The following is an 18893-nucleotide window of genomic DNA, read 5'->3' as shown; positions in this document are numbered from 1 at the left end:
AGCACTCCACCAATCAGGCCTTTATGGTAGAGTGGCCAGACAGGCGACACTCCTCAGTAAAAGGCACATGACAGCCTGCTTGGATTTTTCCAAAAGGCACCTAAAGTCACTCAGCCTTGAGAAACAAGATTCTCTGGTCTGATGAAACCAAGATTGACCTCTTTGGCCTGAATGCCAAGTGTCACGTCTGGAGGAAATCTGGCACAATTCCTACGGTGAAGTATGGTGGTGGCAGCATCATGCTGTGGGGATGTTTTTCAGCGGCATAGACTGGGAGACTAGTCAGGATCGAGGCAAAGATGAATGGAGCAAAGTACAGAGAGATCATTGTTGAAAATCTGCTCTAGAGTGACCTCAGACTGGGGCGAAAGTTCACCTTTCAACCGGACAACGAACCTAAGCCCACAGCCAAGACAACGCAGGAGTGGCTTCGGGACAAGTCTTTGAATGTCCTTGAGTGGCCCAGGCAGAGCCTGGACTTGAACCCGATCAAACATCCCTGGAGAGACCTCAAAATAGCTGTGCAGGGACGCTCCCCATCCAACCTGACAGAGCTTGAGAGGATCTGCAGAGAAGATTGGGAGAAACTCCCCAAATACAGCAGTCATGCCCAAGAAGACTCGAGGCTGTAATCGCTGCCAAAGGTGCTTCAACAAAGTACTGGGTAAAGGGTCAGAATACTTATGTAAATATATTCTTATTTTTTATTTATTTATGTATTTGCAAAAAATTCAAAATAACTGTTTTTGCTTTGTCATTATGGGGTATTGTGTGTAGCCAGCCCTTAGCCGTGGTCAATTTGCCATATACCACAAACCTCCGAAGTGCATTATTGCTCTTATAAACTGGTTGCCAACGTAATTAGAGCAGTAAAAATACAGGTTTTGTCATTGCAGTGGTATACGGTCTGACATACCATGGCTATCAGCGAATCAGCATTCAGGGCTCGAACCACCCAGTTTATAATATAATCTAGATCATCTTTGCCCCTGTTAGAGTGCTGCTGCTGAAGGCCCTTGGTGATGTCTTTGATCTGAGACTAGTAGCTGGTGACCAGAGCACTAAGCGATTCCCTGGTCACATATACACTGCAAGGCTACCACCGTCAGCTGACTCTACACATGCACAAAGCATAAATAATGAGAATAGATCACATATCCCATCTATGCCAAATGGTTGGTTATTAAAACACATATAGGCCTAGGCCCCTCATTTCTATTTGGGTTTGGTCATTCAACTTTAATCCAAAATGATCACATGGGCTGTAGTTTTCCCATGTCTGGCCTAGGGGGTAGGGACTAGGGCAGCATTTCCCAATGTCGGCCCTGGGGACCCTAAGGGGTGTGCATTTTGTTTTTTGCCCTAATACAACACAGCTGATTCAAATAATTAACTAAATTAATCTATCAAATGTAAAGCCCTTTTTACATCAGAAGATGTCACAAAGTGCTTCTACAAAAATCCAGCGAGAAAACCCTGCACATCATCATCTCATCATCAAACTTTGATTGTTTGAATCGGTTCTGTAGTGCTAGGGCAAAAACCAAAACATGCACACCTTGGGGTCCCCAGGACCGAGTTTAGGGAACAGTGGCCGAGGGGTTGTTTCTGGATGAGGCCAAAGGATCTGGTACCTTCCTGCTGTGGTCAGGTTGGGACCTGGGAGGGGCCTGATCCATCTGCTGCCAGAGGCCCTGGCTGAGGGCGTGTCCCACCAGCAGCTGGGCGTTGGCCTGCAGGAGCTCCGCCCCCATCTCCAGTTTCCTGCTGGAAACTGTGGCCAATCAGCTGCGTCTCCAGTCCCAGGTGCGTCTTGGCGATTCTGGCACTGAGATCCTGTTGGAGGGAGAGATGGAGACATAGGGAGGTGGGTGTCAGACCACAGTGACAAGGTGACAGGGACATCTTGACAGTCTCAAACAGAGCCATAGTTGGACGGAGTATAGCGAACATTAGAAACATCTTCCTAATACTGAGTTGCACCCCCCCTTTTGCCCTCAGAAGAGACTCAGTTAGTCAGGGCATGGTGTCTACAAGGTGTCGAAAGCATTCCAGTAGGATGCTGGTCCATGGTAACGCCAATGGTTCGCACAGTTGTGTCTAGTTGGCTAGTTGGATGTCTAGTTGCTAGTTGGATGTCCTTTGGGTGTTGGACCATTCTTGATACACACGGGAAACTGTTGAGCATGAAAAACCGAGCAGTGTTGCAGTTCTTGACACAAATTGGTGCGCCTGGCACCTACTACCATACCCTGTTCAAAAGCACTTAAATATTTTGTCTTGCCCATTCACCCTCTGAACAGCACACATACACAATCCATGTTTCAATTGTCACAAGGCTTAAAAACCCTTATTTAACCTGTCTCCTTCCCTTCATTTACACTGATTGAAGTCGATTTAACAAGTGATATCAATATAGAGTCATAGCTTTCACCTAGATTCACCTGGGCAGTCTATGTCATGGAAAGAGCAGGTGTTCTTAATGTTTTGTATACTCAGTGAATGCCTCTAAAGCAGTTTGTCAATTAATTCCTTGGGGGGGATCTTAGAGTGTCCACTAACACACCTGATTCAACTAATCAAGGGCTAGGCAATTAGACATGTTTGCTCTGGGATGTTAACAGAAATGTGCACCCCCTTGGAATGGTTTGAAGAAACTCTGGACAAAACTAACGTCTTCATCTCCATTTTGTTGTAAGAAATCAATGGAACAAAAATGTGAACGCAAGATGGAACAATTTCAACAATTTTACTAAGTTACAGTTCATATAAGAAAATCAGTCAATTGAAATAAATGCATTAGGCCCTAATCTATGGATATCACATGACTAGGCAGGGGTGCAGCCATGGGTGGGCCTGTGGAGCCAACTCACTGGAGGCCTTGCCAATCAGTATGTTTTTAATACAGACAGAAATACTCCTCAGTTTCATCAGCTGGCGGGGTGGCTTGTCTCAGACGATCCCGCAGGTGAAGAAGCCAGATGTGGATGTCCTGGGATGGTGTGGTTACAAGTGGTCTGTGTGTTGAGGATGGTTGGATAACCTGCCAAATTCTCTAAAACAACATTGGAGGCGGCTTATGGTAGAGAAATAAACAATCAATTCTTTGGCAACAGCTCAGGTGGACATTCCTACAGTCAGCATGGCAATTGCACATTCCCTCAAAACTTGAGACATCTGTGGCATTGTGTTGTGTAACAAAACTGCACATTTTAGAGTGGCCATTTTATTGTCCCTAGCACCTGTGTAATGATCATGCTGTTTAATCAGCTTCTTGATATGCTACACCTGTCAGGTGGATGGATTATCTTGACAAAGGAGAAATACTCACTAAAAGGGATGTAGACACATTTGTGCAGACAATTTGAGAGAAATACGCGTATGGAAAATGGGACCAACAATTTACATTTTTGTTTATATTTTTGTTCAGTGTAGTTCATTATTGTTGTAAATGTAAGTGGAAGTGTTACTGGACCGGATTCTGAGCTTTCATCTTGGTTGGGCTGACTGTTGCCTGGGTCTGGTTCACTAGAGCCAGCAGGGACCTGAAGTCACTCTGAGACAGCACCTTGAGCTTGGACAGCCTCATCTCCTTCAGGATCCTCAGGCAGAAGTGTCTGGCCAAAAAGTGCCTCTACACCACAGCTAGCAGTAGTTATTGTTTCTTCTCGATCAACATCCCCTCGTGGCTGGGATAGAATAGAATAGAACAAAATAGAACAGAATAATGATAGGTCAATATGCCCAAATGCATATCTTGTCATTGATTTCAAAGACACTGAATCTTATTATGTACATTAAACACATTGTATTAAATCTATTAAGTTGTCAATGATGAATATTCTATTATATATTTTGACACACCTGCCAGGCAAAAGCATGGATTGATGTGGCTCCCTGGTTCACCTGTGGGCTCCCGAGTGGTGCAGTGGTCTAAGGCACTGCATCTCAGTTTCAAACTACAGTCCCTGGTTCAAATCCAGGCTGTATCACATCTGGCTGTGATTGGGAGTCCCATAGGGTGGCGCAAGGTTGGCCCAGTGTCGCCAGGGTAGGTCTTCATTGTAAATAAGAATTTGTTCTCAACTGACTTGTCTAGTTACGTTTTTAAAATAATAATAAATTCAGCACGTACCTCTGTCTGACCACCAGGCCTCTGAGGATCTTCAAATGCTGTTCATCTAGGTGTCTAAGGCAGGCCAGGGCCACCTCCTCACACCATACCTACATTGGGTCAAACAGAAATACAGTATTAAAACCAGGGGCGTATTCATTAAGGCACAACGTAGCAAAACGTTTTATTATGGAAAGCAAAAACAAGTGGTTCTTATTGGTCCAGGTATTCTCTCCGTTTCATTCCGTTTTCTTCAGTTTGGTACCTAATGAATACGACCCATGATGAGATAAACCTGGGGCCTGTTCAGTGGACTGTAATGTTACAGAACGTCCAGATAGAAATGTATTGAGCAGAAAGGATGTCTGTCAGGTCAAATAAGAAATCAAGTCAGCTCTATTCATTACATTTCTAGGTCTGGAAGAATTCCTACCTGTCCATCTTGTTCCAGCTGAGCCCGTAGGCCCTCCAGTTGCCGTTTGACATTGGCCTCTGCCTGCTGCAGCAGTGCAGCCAGGTCACCATCTTGATCCAACCATAGCCTCTGATCCTGGTCTGGCATGATGCCTCTGGAGATACAAAAGCAATGGTGATATACCATGAGAAATAAGAAAGACCAGTGCTACAAGGCGAATGCTGACTGCTTGGGGCTATTGGCTAGGATATATCAATTGACAAAAACCAGGGGACTCCTCAACCTCTTTGACAAGGTGGAATGAAGTAAACAGTACAAAACACATACAATAGGTTAAAAAGTTGGGTGGTGTCGTGTAAAAATCTTCCCAGCGCGAAATAGTTCCCAATCGTTCTGATTGTGTTGTGACTGTGACGTCATGTTGTCATATTGTGACATTAGGTGGGTGCTACACGAAATACACTATATATACAAAAGTATGTGCACATCCCTTCAAATTAGTGGATTTGGCTATTTCAGCCATATCCGACAGTTGTATAAAATCGAGCACACAGCCAGCCATGTGTCATGACTGTCCTGTAAGGATCCAAATAGGTCAGATCAGCTTAGCAACAAATTATTTCCAACAGAACCTCTCTCACCCACAGAGAGGGGATAAGGGAACTGGTGGGAGTTGACAGCTCACAACCTGTTGTAAATCAAGGACAGAACATTCACATATCTCCCTCTCCAATGATCACCACAGGAATGTGCCTTTGTTTCACAGACACTTTTCCCGCCAAACCTCTAACACTTTCTAAAACAAATACTGGAAAAATATTTCTAACGTAGAACATGGGGAATGGTCAGAGGCGACCTAAAGAATAATAATGTAATTTTGGTTGTTATTTTGTGATGTCATTAAAAATGTTATAAAGGATATACTATAACTTGAAAAGTACACACACTATATGTGTGAAGTGTCCTTCCGATGCGTTGTGCATTAAATATGGTGAGTGTTTTTGTTAAGAGAGGGATGTGATTTTAGAAACTATAAGAGGAAATTGTTTCTATAACTTTGTTCAAGTAATTATTCACTGAGTAATTATTGAGTGAGGTCAGAGAGTGTGTCAGCCTGACAGAACCGCCCTTTCGAATGAACTGTATAAAAAAAGTGGGTTAAGAATGAACATATCAGACTAGAAAGACGTGGAGCTGCAGCTCACATCCAAAGTGGTTCGAACTCTGAATCTCAACACGAGGTAGAGACGATAAAGTCACCTCCTGGAGAATCACTGGTACTGCTGATTAGCTGTCCTAAGCAAAGTATCTAGAGAAGCAAATTTAAGTGGGACCATTCTACTACTCTTCTCAAATCACCTTAGTATGCTATTCTCATCACCCCACTGATAACCATTGACACGGCTGGCTAGCCTATCTTCAAATAAGCATCTTATTTGGAAGTAGAGAATGGAAGTAGAATAAAATCTGTAACCGGATACCGGACGACAACAGAGGCTGAACTCCATTTCCAAGGCGGCGTGGTCCGACAGGTATACACGAAGAACCAAGGCATTTACATGTAAATACATTCATGATTTCTTACTTCAAACGGGCGCTGGTTCGTGTACAAAGTATATGATTACTGTGAGAGAAGTTTCTAAACGTACCAAAGTATTATGTCTCTGTCCCTCTCTGCCCTCCTCTTTTGTAACAAGCCACCAAATTGTGTCAGTCCGCTAGTGACCTGTTTCTAATTTATTAACTTGTTAGGGAGGGTGTTCCTCTGGCGGGATCAAATCAGCGGATATTTTAGAGCGCCACCTATTGTTTTCGATAAAACTCAAACTTTCATTAAAACACAAATGCAAGGTAGTGAATTAAAGCTACACTCGTTGTGAATCTAGCCACCAAGTCAGATTTGTAAAATGCTTTTCGGGGGAAAGCATGAGAAGCTATTATCTGATAGCATGCACCCCCAGAATACCAGACCGTCAACAAAACAACAGATTTAGCGGTAGCCGGCGCTACCCAAAACGCAGAAATAAAATATAAAACATTCATTACCTTTGACGAGCTTCTTTCTTGGCACTCCTATATGTCACATAAACATCACAATTGGGTCTTTTTCCCGATTAAATCCGTCATTGTATACCCAAAATGTGATTTGCTGACGACCGGTCTGATCCAGAAAAATGCCCCTTTACATGACGCAACGTCACTTTTTAAAATTACAAAAGTTACCTATATACTTTTACAAATCACTTCAAATTACTTTTCTAAACCAACTTTAGGTATTAATAAACGTTAATAGTCTATTAGATTGATCACGGGGCGATCTGTATTCGATAGCAGCAAGTCTTGAAATCATCGTCCATGTTTTCACTTTCAAAACATCCTGTGGTGGGCCCAAAGAAAGGAAATGCGTCACACTACCAAACCAAGGATAAAACAGACTGAAAATGACAGCATTGGCGACATCGTGTGGAAGCTGTAGGCGTTTACAGGGGCTTGATATGTATTTTTTTCAGCCAAAGACAATACATTGACTGGCGGATGGATATTATTTTTGTGTTTTGGGTGAGCAGTTTTTCGAAGGATTTTGACTCCTAAACACGTTATGTTCTAGCCACAGACACGATTTAACCAGTTTTAGAGACTTCAGGGTGTTTTCTATACACACACACTTATCATATGCATATACTATATTCCTGGCATGAGTAGCAGGACGCTGAAATGTTGCGCGATTTTTAACAAAAAGCTGCGAAAATTCGCAGCCTCCTTCACAGGTTTTAAGTGTATGTTTATCCTTTGTTACCATTTAGTTAGCTAGTAAATAAATAATTAAACCAATTTGTGTAGTACTTTTGCAGATACAGGAGGTTCTGTCTGTTCAGAATGATGATATGATACAAGGTTATGATTAATAAGTTGACTGTTTATGGATGATAAGACATTTAGAGTTTAATTTGTGAGATTGTAACTCTTTAAAGAACTACTCTCGTGGTGCCCCAAATTCTAATGAGTCAATGGTTACATAATTAATTTAATCAGGTAACAATTAAAAATAGTTAGTTGATTAGATAAATAACAGATTAATGAAAGTAAAGTCACGACACATGCAATCTCCATAGACAAACATTGTCAGTAGAATGACCTTCCTGAAGAGCTCAGTGACTTTCAACGTGGCACCATCATAGGATGCCTCCTTTCCAACAAGTCAGTTCAACAAATTTCTGCTCTGCTAGAGCTGCCCCAGTCAACTGTAAGTGCTGTTACTGTGAAGTGGAAATGTCTAAGAGCAACAGCGCTCAGCCGCAATGTGGTAGGCCACACAAGCTCACAGAATAGGACCGCTGAAGTGTGTAAAAACCATCTGTCCTCGGTTGCAACACTCACTACCGAGTTCCAAACTGCCCCTGGAAGCAACGACAGCACAAGAACTGTTAGTTGGGAGCATCATGAAATGGGTTTCCATGGCCGAACAGTTGCACACAAGCCTAAGATCACAATGCGCAATGTCAAGCTTTGGCTGGTGTTATATAAAGCTCACCGCAATTGGACTCTGGAGCAGTGGAAACGCATACTCTGGAGTGATGAATCAAGCTTCACGATCTGGCAGTCCGAAGGACAAATCTTTAGTCTGCCGGATGCCGTTAGAACGCTACCTGCCCCAATCCATAGTGCCAACTATAAAGTTGGGTGGAGGAGGAATAATGGTCTGGGGCTGTTTTACATTGTTCGGGCTAGGCCCCTTAGTTCCAGTGAAGGGAAATCTTAATGCTACAGCATCTAGACAATTCTGTGCTTCTAACTTTGGGGAAGGTCCTTTCCTATTTCAGCATGACAATGCCCTGTGCACAAAGCAAGGTCCATACAGAAACGGTTTGTCAAGATCGGTGTGGAAGAACTTGACTGGCCTGCACAGAGCTATGACCTCAACCCCATCAAACAAGTTTGGGATGAATTGGAACACCGACTGCGAGCCAGGGCTAATCGCCAAAATCAGTGCCCGACCTCACTAATGCGTTTGTGGCTGAATGGAAGTAAGTCCCCACAGCCATGTTCCTACATCTAGTGGAAAGCCTTCCCAAAAGAGTGGAGGCTGTTATAGCAGCAAAGGGGTGATTAACTCCATATTAATGCCCATGATATTGGAAGGAAATGTTCAACTGAGCAGGTGTCCCCATTTTGATCATGTAGTGTACCATTAAAGACAAACTACCCTCCAAAGACCCCAGACTGCCACTCTACCACAGCTCCAAGTCACTGCTCAGCTTCTTTTGTTTCAGAAGATTTTTTACATTTAACTAGGCAAGTCAGTTAAGAACAAATTCTTATTTACAATGACAGCCTAGGAACAGTGGGTTAACTGCCTTGTTCAGGGGCAGAACAGATTTTTATCTTGTCAGCTCAGGGATTTGATCTAGCAACCTTTACAGTTACTGGCCCAACACTCTAACCACTAGGCTACCTGCTCTTGATACAACTGGAGAGGAAAATTGAACTGTTAAACCTGGAGCATGCAGCTATCAGGAGCAATTAACAATGTAATGTAATGAGATGGATAACTGTTATAGACTTACACAGAGGTGGCACTCATCCAAAGTAGACTTTAAAGTGAAGTGATTGAATAGATCAATGTGAGCAGTAGTTTACTACTACTATTGTTGTGGCACTGGACATATGACAGGGAACGAATGAGCCTACTAAAAGAGAGATATTGACCTTCACAAATTTCTGTGGGTCACTGTGAGTCTGTGCAGAATCCAAGACACGGCTACTCTACTTCGCTTGAGTCCTCAAGAGCTTCTTCTTCTTGGAGTCGATCTTCTTGCACTTTTCATACTGAAGTTCCTTGGTCTTTATCCTGCATTCTGCAACATGTAGTTTTGATCACAATGCTACTACACTAAGTTGCTGATTCGGCACAGAATATGACCAGTTTAACACAATTAACTTCATTCTTCTGTGTATCATTATGCACTTACCATTTATAGTCTAGTAGTTCATTACTACAAATGTACTTATGATGGGGCTGCAGGTAGCCTAGTGGTTGGATGCATTGGGCCAATGACTGGAAGGTTGAAGGATCGAATCCCCGAGCTAACAAGGTGAAAATCTGCCGTTCGACCCCTGAGCAAGGCACTGTTTCCTGGGCACCGTAGATGTCGATTAAGGCAGCCCCCGCACCTCTCTGATTCAGAGATTTAAATGTGGAAGACACATTCAGTTGGACAACTGACTAGATATCCCCCTTCCCTATGTCAAGACTGTATTACTATACAATTATATTTTATTTTGGTTTGCATTGGTGCTCTCAAAGACTGATCACTTGAGACTTCCATACATTTATTTGATTCAATCTTGTTAGCAATGGAGAAGAGGCCGTAAAAGGGGATATTTTAAGACACCAGTTCATTTAAGATGAGGAACTAGGCCACATAATACTGAAAGATTGCCACCATATTCCTCAGGAGGGACGTCCAGCAGGGTATTACAGAATTACACAACTTCCCAGTGGGCATAACTGCTTGCAAAGATGTCATTATGATACTATGTTCCAAATTCTACCCTCTGGGTACTGATTTCACATGAACTAGAATGCTAATCTACTACACAATATTTGACCTGATATTGAATTCAAGGAGGTCACTCTTTTGTTAAAAACACACACCAGTTTCTTTGCTTCACCGGTTGGCTATTTGAAGTTGGTGGCCCGCGAGAACAATAATGTGTCAGGAATCCCCCGGTTAGCAGTGCACATACAGATTAACGAAAAACGTGTGTGTGTGTGTGAGTGTGCATGCTCCTGCGAGTATGCATCTGTGTCTGCGTCATGAGTCACCTTCACTGCAGAACTGGAGCCCATCGGTCAGGGCAGCTTGCAGCACGGCCAGGGTCTTATCCATGGTGGCGAAGGTCAGGTGTCCGTCACTGGTCAGCTGCTCCAGGCCCCGGGCCACTAGGCCCTGTCTGGGGGATGCCTCCCGCCGGAGCAGGGCCTGCTTGGCCCGCAGCACACCCTTCAACTCCTCCCACCACAGCAGCTTCTCCTGTGTCCTCTGGGAGAGCCGGTGGGAAGAGAGATATGGATCTAGAAACAAGCCTTACCGCCTTGGCATTGCTTTTGTTTTTGCAAAGTCTTTGGGGTCTAGTTCTGGTTACAGTATAAGCACTTTGTGACAACTGCTGATGTAAAAAGGACTTTATGAATAAATTTGATCAAATTTAAATTCACTTGTGTAGCTAGATCTGAGAAGCCTATAAAACTGGATATGTGTATGCCATACCTAGAGCGAGTCAAACAAACATTATTAAAACAGGGATGTATTCATTAAGGCACACCGTAGCAAAACGTTTTAGAATGGAAAGCAAAAACAAGTGGTTCTTATTGAACAAGTCCAGGTTATCCCTTCCTGTTTCAGTCCATTTTCTCCAGTTTGGTACCTAATGAATATGACCCATGATGAGTGAAGCCTGGGGCCTGTTCAGAAGACTTTACAGATGTTACAGAACGTCCAGATAGAAATGTATTGAGTAGAGATGATGTCTCTCTCTTATTTTGACTCATTCTTACAGTTTCTCACCTTCATGTCTGCGGCCTGAGTCTCAGTCAACTGGATTTCCACCAATAGGAGACAGTGGATGAGGGTGTGGATAACATCATGGGCCTCATTTCTGGGGAGAATACTGGACCTGCCCAGCAGTCTCTGGCAGAAGGCCTCCACCTGTTTGCTAAAGCCCTTTGTCTGTGGAGCGACACATACAGTTTCCCACCAAACTTTAAGATCTTTTTCGAAGAAAAGAAATCCCAAACTTCAAAGATGTATTTTTTAAAGTTTCCCATAAACTTAATTCCCCCCATTTAAATCAAGTCTTACTTGCCTGAGCAAATAATATGGTTCAGACTTGGCGGTTCAATTTGTGTAATGTGAATTACCTACTATGCGGGTTGAAAGGTTTGATTGTGCTAGTCTACTACGTAGACAACGTTTTATACGTTTTCATGTCTTCATTTAACACACCGTGTAAACAGTATGTGAACCCTTGGATTTATGTGAACCCTCCTTTGGCAGCAATAACCTCAACCAAACGTTTTCTGTAGTTGCAGATTAGACCTGCACAACGATCAGGAGGAATTTTGGACCATTCCTCTTTACAAAACTGTTTCAGTTCAGCAATATTCTTGGGATGTCTGGTGTGAACTGCTCTCTTGAGGTCATGCCACAGCATCTCAATCAGGTTGAGGTCCGGACTCTGACTGGGCCACTACAGAAGGTGTATTTTCTACTGTTGAAGCCATTCTGTTGCTTCACCCAACTTCCGTTGAGCTTAAAATGGCAGACAGCCTAACATTCTCCTGCAAAATGTCTTGGCGAACTTAAGAATTCATTTTTCTGTCAATGATAGCAAGCTGTCCAGGCCCTGAGGCTGCTTAAAACCATGATGCTGCCTCCACCATACTTTACAGTTAGGATGAGGTTTTGATGTTGGTGTGCTGTGCTGTGCATTTTCTTCTCCACACATAGTGTTGGGTGTTCCTTCCAAACAACTCAACTGCAGTTTAATCTGTCCACTGAATATTTAGCCAGTAGCGCTGTAGAACATCCAGGTGCACTTCAGATGTGCAGAAAGGTTTTTTTGGACAGCAGTGGCTTCTTCCATGGTGTCCTCCTATGAACATTCTCCTTGTTTACTATTTTACGTATCGTAGACTCGTCAACAGAAATTAGCACATTCCTGAGATTTCTGTAAGTCTTGAGCTGACACTCTAGGATTCTTATTAACCTCAATGAGCATTCTGCGCTGTTCTCTTGCAGTCATCTTTGCAGGAGGGCCACTCCTAGGGAGAGTAGCAACAGTGCTGAACTTTCTCAATTTATAGACAATTTGTCTTACAGTGGACTGATGAACATCAAGGCTTTTAGAGATACTTTTGTAACAATATCCAGCTTTACGCAAGTAAACAAGTCTTAATCTTAGGTCTTCTGAGATCTCCTTTGTTCGAGGCATGGTTCAAAAAATATTTGAAAATAAAAAATAAGCTAAGGACCCTGGGATTAAACACCTCCCTCTGCAGCTAGAGGATGCCCCCATTCGAGCATGCCCCCATTTTCATTGACAGGGCTGTAGTGGTGTAGATTGAAAACTTCAAGTTCCTTGGCATTCATATCACCAATTAACTGACATGGTCCAAGCACACCAAGACAGTCATGAAGAGGGCACGACAAAACCTATTCCCCCTCAGGAGACTGAAAAGGTTTGGCATGGGTCCTGAGATCCTCAAAAGGTTTTACAGCTTCACCATTGAGAGCATCCTGACAGGTTGCATTACTGCCTGGAATGGCAACTGCTTGGCCTCTGACAGCAAGGCACTACAATGGGTAATGCGCACGGCCCAGTACATCACTGGGGCCAAGCTTCCTGCCAACCAGGACCTCTATACCAGGCAGTGTCATGGGAAGGCTCTAAAAATTGTAAAAGACTCCAGCCACCATAGCACAGCAAGCGGTGCCGGAGCACCAAGTCTAGCTCCAAGAGGCTTCTATTTTACTGCTGCTCTTGAATTATTTGTTATTCTTATCTCTTACTTTTTTAGGTATTTTCTTAAAACTGCATTGTTGGTTAAGGGCTTGTAAGTAAGCATTTCACTGCAAGGTCTACTACACCTGTTGTATTCGGCACGTGACAAATACATTTTTATTTGATTTGACATTACATAGCAAGTATTATCGCTGGAAATGGACAAAAAAGCTTATATCATGTCTTATAATGCTATATGGGGATATAATAGGCACTATAAGATCATTCATAACAGATTATGAATATTTGGCTTAGTTTGGTAAAAAACAGTAGGATAAATACACATGTAGGTAGAGTCCATTCTCACTTTTTTTCTCCTTTTCTTTTAAGAGCTTTGTCACAACAGACCAGTCAGTCAATGCATTATGAACAGTTAGCATTATAAATAGTTTGCTAGTGTGTGATGAAATAAAGAGGTCACCCACCACACATTTCTCCTTCAGGACCTGTGAACAGTGTTGCTGCATGTTCCTGCAGAGCCTGACAGTATAGGCTGATCTTGCACTCAAATCTACAATGATAACAGCTACACTAGAATCAGCTTGTATTTACAGTAGAACACATTAAAGGTACTCAGAAATATGACATCATCATACACAGCTAGAACTTTGATGATCCAGTCCAAGGGATAGTTTATCTACATTAAAGTGAGGATTGTCTATATACACTCTTATACACCCCATGGGAGAAACCTTTGAGTAACCCTTTTGGGTTCCATGTAGAAACCTTTCAACAGAGGGATATACATGGAACCCAAAAAGGTTATCCCATGTGGCTAGGCAAATAACCTTTTTGGATCCCTTTTATCTAAGAGTGAAGACTGATTTCATGCTAAGAAAAAACACATCTTAATATGTAATTTCTCTGAATTATCCCTTTAACTGAATATCTATCCCACATCAGCTCACTCTGTCTAAGAGACTGTGTAGGGGTAGTGGGCCACCTGGGTGAAACTCTCGTTCTGGAGGCTCTTGGGGACCAGCGAGGAGATTAACTGGCTGCTGTCATCATCGTCCTGGCCACGGCTCAGTGACCCCGCTAGAGTCAGATGAGGACACTCCTTTGGGGAGGATGGGAAGCTTGGAGTGCTCGTGCAGCGATGGGATGGAGGCTCCATCCGCTAAGGGCTGTCATTGGGAATTGACATTAAAGGGACAGTTCGCATCAAAGTCAAAGTTTGCCAGATGTATTCAGTCCTATTTAACGTGGTCTTAAAATGGAAAATTCAGCCATAGACTGCTTTCAAGGAAAGGGAAATAAAATAGGTATTTGTGCTGAACTATCCCTTGAGCCCCATCCCATGCTCTTGGAATGAAGGCAAAATTACCTTCCAATAAGGGTTACAATCTGGATAGATTTGGTTAGAACCTTTTATAGCTTCTGTGGCATGAAGTCTGTAATATAAACAGATATCCCGAGTGGCATAGCGGTCTAAGGCACTGCATCTCAGTGCTAGAGGCCTCACTACAGATCCTGGTTTGATCCCAAGCTGTATCACAACCAGCCAGGTTCGGGAGTCCCATAGGGAGGTGCACAATTGGTCCAGCGTTGTCCGGGTAGGCCGTCATTATAAAATAAGAATTTGTTCTTTACTGACTTGCCTAGTTAAATAAAGGTTAAATAAAGGATCTTACTCTATATTTCTGGTTGATGGGGTACACCACCTTTGCCTGTGATGCAAAAGCAGCCACATCGCTGTTCAAGTGTGGCTTCTTCTTTTCCTGATAAATTAATAAACACAGTGAATTGTTATGGAGTCAATGAGTCAAGTCAATGAAAGCCAAATCAGCTTTTATTTACACATACTGTATGTTATGGTTTAGTTTTTCAAACAACAAACAGTTGTTCTCATTTGAAGCTGACGTTTATCTCAATCTCTTCTTGCTGACACAGTCACTTTGGTTGTTCTCCCTATCCAGGTCGTCTCCCTCAAACAGTCTTCTGGCATCATAGCCCTGGTGGAAAGGAAGACAGTTCAACTATCAGTGCATAGATTACATGAATATGGAAAGGGGGATACCTAGTCAGTTGATCAACTGAATGTATTCAACTGAAATGTGTTTTCCGCATTAAACCCAACCCCTCTGTATCTGAGAGGTGCAGAGGGCTGCCTCAATCGACATCCACGTCTTTGGCGCCCAGGGAACAGTGGGTAGCATTTCGCTACACCCGCTATAACATCTGCTAAACATGCGTATGTGACCAATACAATTAGATTTTAACTGCCTTGTTCAGGGGCAGAACGATAGATTTTTATCGAGGTGTTTTCAAAAGGACTACTCCTGACTTTAAGTTGTTAAAACCTGTTTGGGAAAGGCGTGCCGCTAGCGGGACACCTCGACAACATCTGGTGAAATTGCAGAGGCGCCAAATTCAAACTAAATTCTTATAAATATTTAACATTCATAAAATCCCAAGTGTAATACATTAAAATAAAGCTTAACTTCTTGTTAATCCAGCTGCTGTGTCAGATTTCACAAAGGCTTTACGGCGAAAGCAAACCATGCGATAATCTGAGGACAGCGCCCCGCATACAAACACATGAAAAACATATTTCAACCAGGCAGGAGCGACACGAAAGTCAGAAATAGCGATATAAAACATGCCTTACCTTTGATGATCTTCATCTGTTGGCACTCCAAAAGGTCCCAGTTACATCACAAATGGTCCTTTTGTTTGATATTGTCCTTCTTTATATCCATAACAAACTCAGTTTAGCTGGCGCACATCAGTCAATAATCCACCCAGTTTCCCTCCATAAAAAAGGAAAAAAAAACAAATCACAAATGTTACTAATAAACTTTAGGTAACCTAATACGCAAATAAACAACAAAATTCAAGAAGGAGAATTGTTATTTTCTTTGCCTGAGAAAAATACCAAAGAACACGCTCTCCTCCATGCGCTTGGAAACACTACAGCCAAAATGGAAGCCACCAAGAAAAAGTACATATTTTTTCCACAAACCAGCCTGAAACTCTTTCCAAAGACTGTTGACATCTAGTAGAAACCCTAGGAACTGCAATCTGGGAGGACTTGGCCTTATAATTAAAGTGCTATAATAAAAGTGTCCTCGGGGTTTCGCCTGCCATATCAGTTCTGTTATACTCACATACATTATTTTCTCTAGAGTGTTTTCTATCCAAATCTACCAATTATATGCATATCCTAGTGTAACAGTATAAATTTAGACCGTCCCCTCGCCCATACCCGGGCGCGAACCAGGGACCCTCTGCACACATCAACAACAGTCACCCACGAAGCATCGTTACCCATCGCTCCGCAAAAGCCACGGCCCTTGCAGAGCAAGGGGAACCACTACTTCAAGGTCTCAGAGCAGGGGACGTCACTGATTGAAACGCTATTTCGCGCGCACCACCGCTAACTAGCTAGCCGTTTCACATCCGTTACACTAGCATATTCTGGGTCTGAGTAACAGGCAGCTTACTTTGGGCACGCTTTTCATCCGGATGTCAAAATACTGCCCCCTAGCCCAAAGTTAAACAGTTACAACGCATTGGTTGAAATAGTGCTAATATTACATTGATGTTTGCCAAATAGTGTGCTTATATGACTGTACTGTTATTGAATATTGCTGTTAGTATTCTCAGTGCAGTATTTGGTCATTTCAACCAACATGCTATGACACAAACTAATAATAATCACTACAAACTTATTGTCGAGTTAGAAGCATAGGCTTTAGGTTAAACTCATACAGAAGGGCTGCTGCTATGATTCCAGAAAACCCCCGCATACATATCCTGTAAATATATGCAGAGATTCGGCAAACAGAGCCAAGACGTCATTGGAGCATTCAGTAATCATATCCTGGTCATTCATTTTTTGATAATTCCCTGGTGCAATGAAAGAAAATAGCCGAAAAACACGCGCATATCTCCAGAAAAAGATTTTAGGCTAGGTCTGAAAGAATGAATCAGGACAACAACTCAAACTGATCATGGATAAAAATCGCACAGCATTGTGCTACAGAAAACAACCCTAAAAGTTACTTCTAAAACCTTTTTATGGTAGAGAAAGTAATAACTTGAGGTATGACACAGCAAATAACAAAACAACAATATACTAAGGCACCAAGGTTACAAAGTACCTTTTTTTTAGATTAACAGAGTCGATGTTTCACAGATGAAAGTATTCGACCAATTGTTGAACAGATTTGATGATACGCACGTTAGGGTGGAGCTTGTCATTTTCTTCATAGTTTTGGGGAAGTCTTCAAGGAAGTTTGGATGACCAACTTCCATGACCAGGGTTTTTACAGTGGACAAACTGTTTAGCCTACTGTTTTTTGTCTATTTTCCTTGACACATTTGTTTTATATAATATAGCACAATGTCGTGTTATCAGAGAACAATTACAATGTTGACGTTGTGTGTGCAACTTTCGGTCACAGTAGCAGGAGAATGAAAGATGTAACGGATTTCAGAAGTAGTGAAAGTTTTAGGACACAAACGAATTCTTCAGGTACATTTCTTCATGGAAGTCACTGTATTCTCTATTTTCAACTAGAATATAGGCCTATATTTCGGATGCAACGTCTACAACACCTCCCTTTTAATTTGTATGGGTTCTACAATGTAACCCATCATGAAACTCCATGCCATTCACACAAGCTTACAAACAATTACAATGGCAAAGTCACAATAATCCTTAGAAAGGCTTCAGATCAAAGTCTACGTTGAGACCGAAGGGAGCAAGAATCTTTAAGTTAAATAAGTATATTGTGACTTTGCCATTGTAATTGTTTGTAGCTTGTGTAGTCTAAAATGAATCTATGATCGTTTGCTATCCATTTGTTTTTTGTATGCTGTTCTTTGTATGCCATTTTAATATTTGAGAATTAATCAATGATATTAGGCCACTCTTGGACATGATTAGACACCTGTGTGTCTTTTGACACTATATAAACGAATCATCCCGCAGTGTTTGTGATTATACCCTGAGGATATTACATTTTTGCATCTGAGCTCCTAGAGTGTGCGGCTCTCCTTTATTTTCAGAGTGATGCACAGCCATCAGCGTTTGGACTCACATTTCACAAATTTGCCCAGGTAAATCCTTTTGACTGTGTAACGGACAGGCTTCCTTTGCTTATTGCTTGTTACTGTTCATGTAGACCGGCTTTGTGGTAGTCTATACGTGTGCCCACGCGACATTTGTAGTCAAAGTGGAAGACTTCACAGCTATCATATCATGTACTCAACACAATATATATTTTTCTCTCGCTCTCTCATGTCCTCATATTTCCCATTGCACTATTATCTATATGATCCTTTGGGACACGGGTGGAGGCGGGGATTGATTTCCCCCATCTGACGTTCTTCCTGCTCACCCACAACATTCGGCCTCCAGGGGGCACCAACCTGTCTAAACTGGCCATCAGGGACTTCGTATCTGAGATAGCACTCTTTCAGAGTGGGGGAGATGGTGGTGAAAGGCTTCCAGACCTTCACCATCGACTCAATTCCAGGTATACAGTACCAGTCAAAAGTTTGGATACTCATACAAGGGTTTTCTTAATTATTTTTTTTACAATTTTACAATAATATGGACTTGGTCTTTTGCCAAATAGGACTATCTTCTGTGTACCACCCGTACCTTGTCACAACACAACTGATTGTCTCAAATGCATTAAGAAGGAAATAAATTCCACAAATGATCTTTTAACCAGACACGCATGTTAATTGAAATGCATTCCAGGTAACTAACTCATAGCTGGTTGAGAGAATGCCAAGTGTGCAAAGCTGTCATCAAGGCAAAGGGTGGCTACTTTGAAAAATATC

General features: G+C 42.3%; 1 pseudogene; it reads right to left on the bottom strand.

The window, feature by feature from the left end:
• Window positions 1-764: 764 nt before the first annotated feature.
• LOC112255334 lies at window positions 765-17839 on the bottom strand (annotated as a pseudogene).
• Window positions 17840-18893: the final 1054 nt, after the last annotated feature.

The sequence above is a fragment of the Oncorhynchus tshawytscha genome, linkage group LG07, assembly GCF_018296145.1.
Source record: "Oncorhynchus tshawytscha isolate Ot180627B linkage group LG07, Otsh_v2.0, whole genome shotgun sequence".
Lineage (NCBI taxonomy): Eukaryota > Metazoa > Chordata > Actinopteri > Salmoniformes > Salmonidae > Oncorhynchus > Oncorhynchus tshawytscha.
This window is presented reverse-complemented; position numbering and strand designations above follow the sequence as displayed.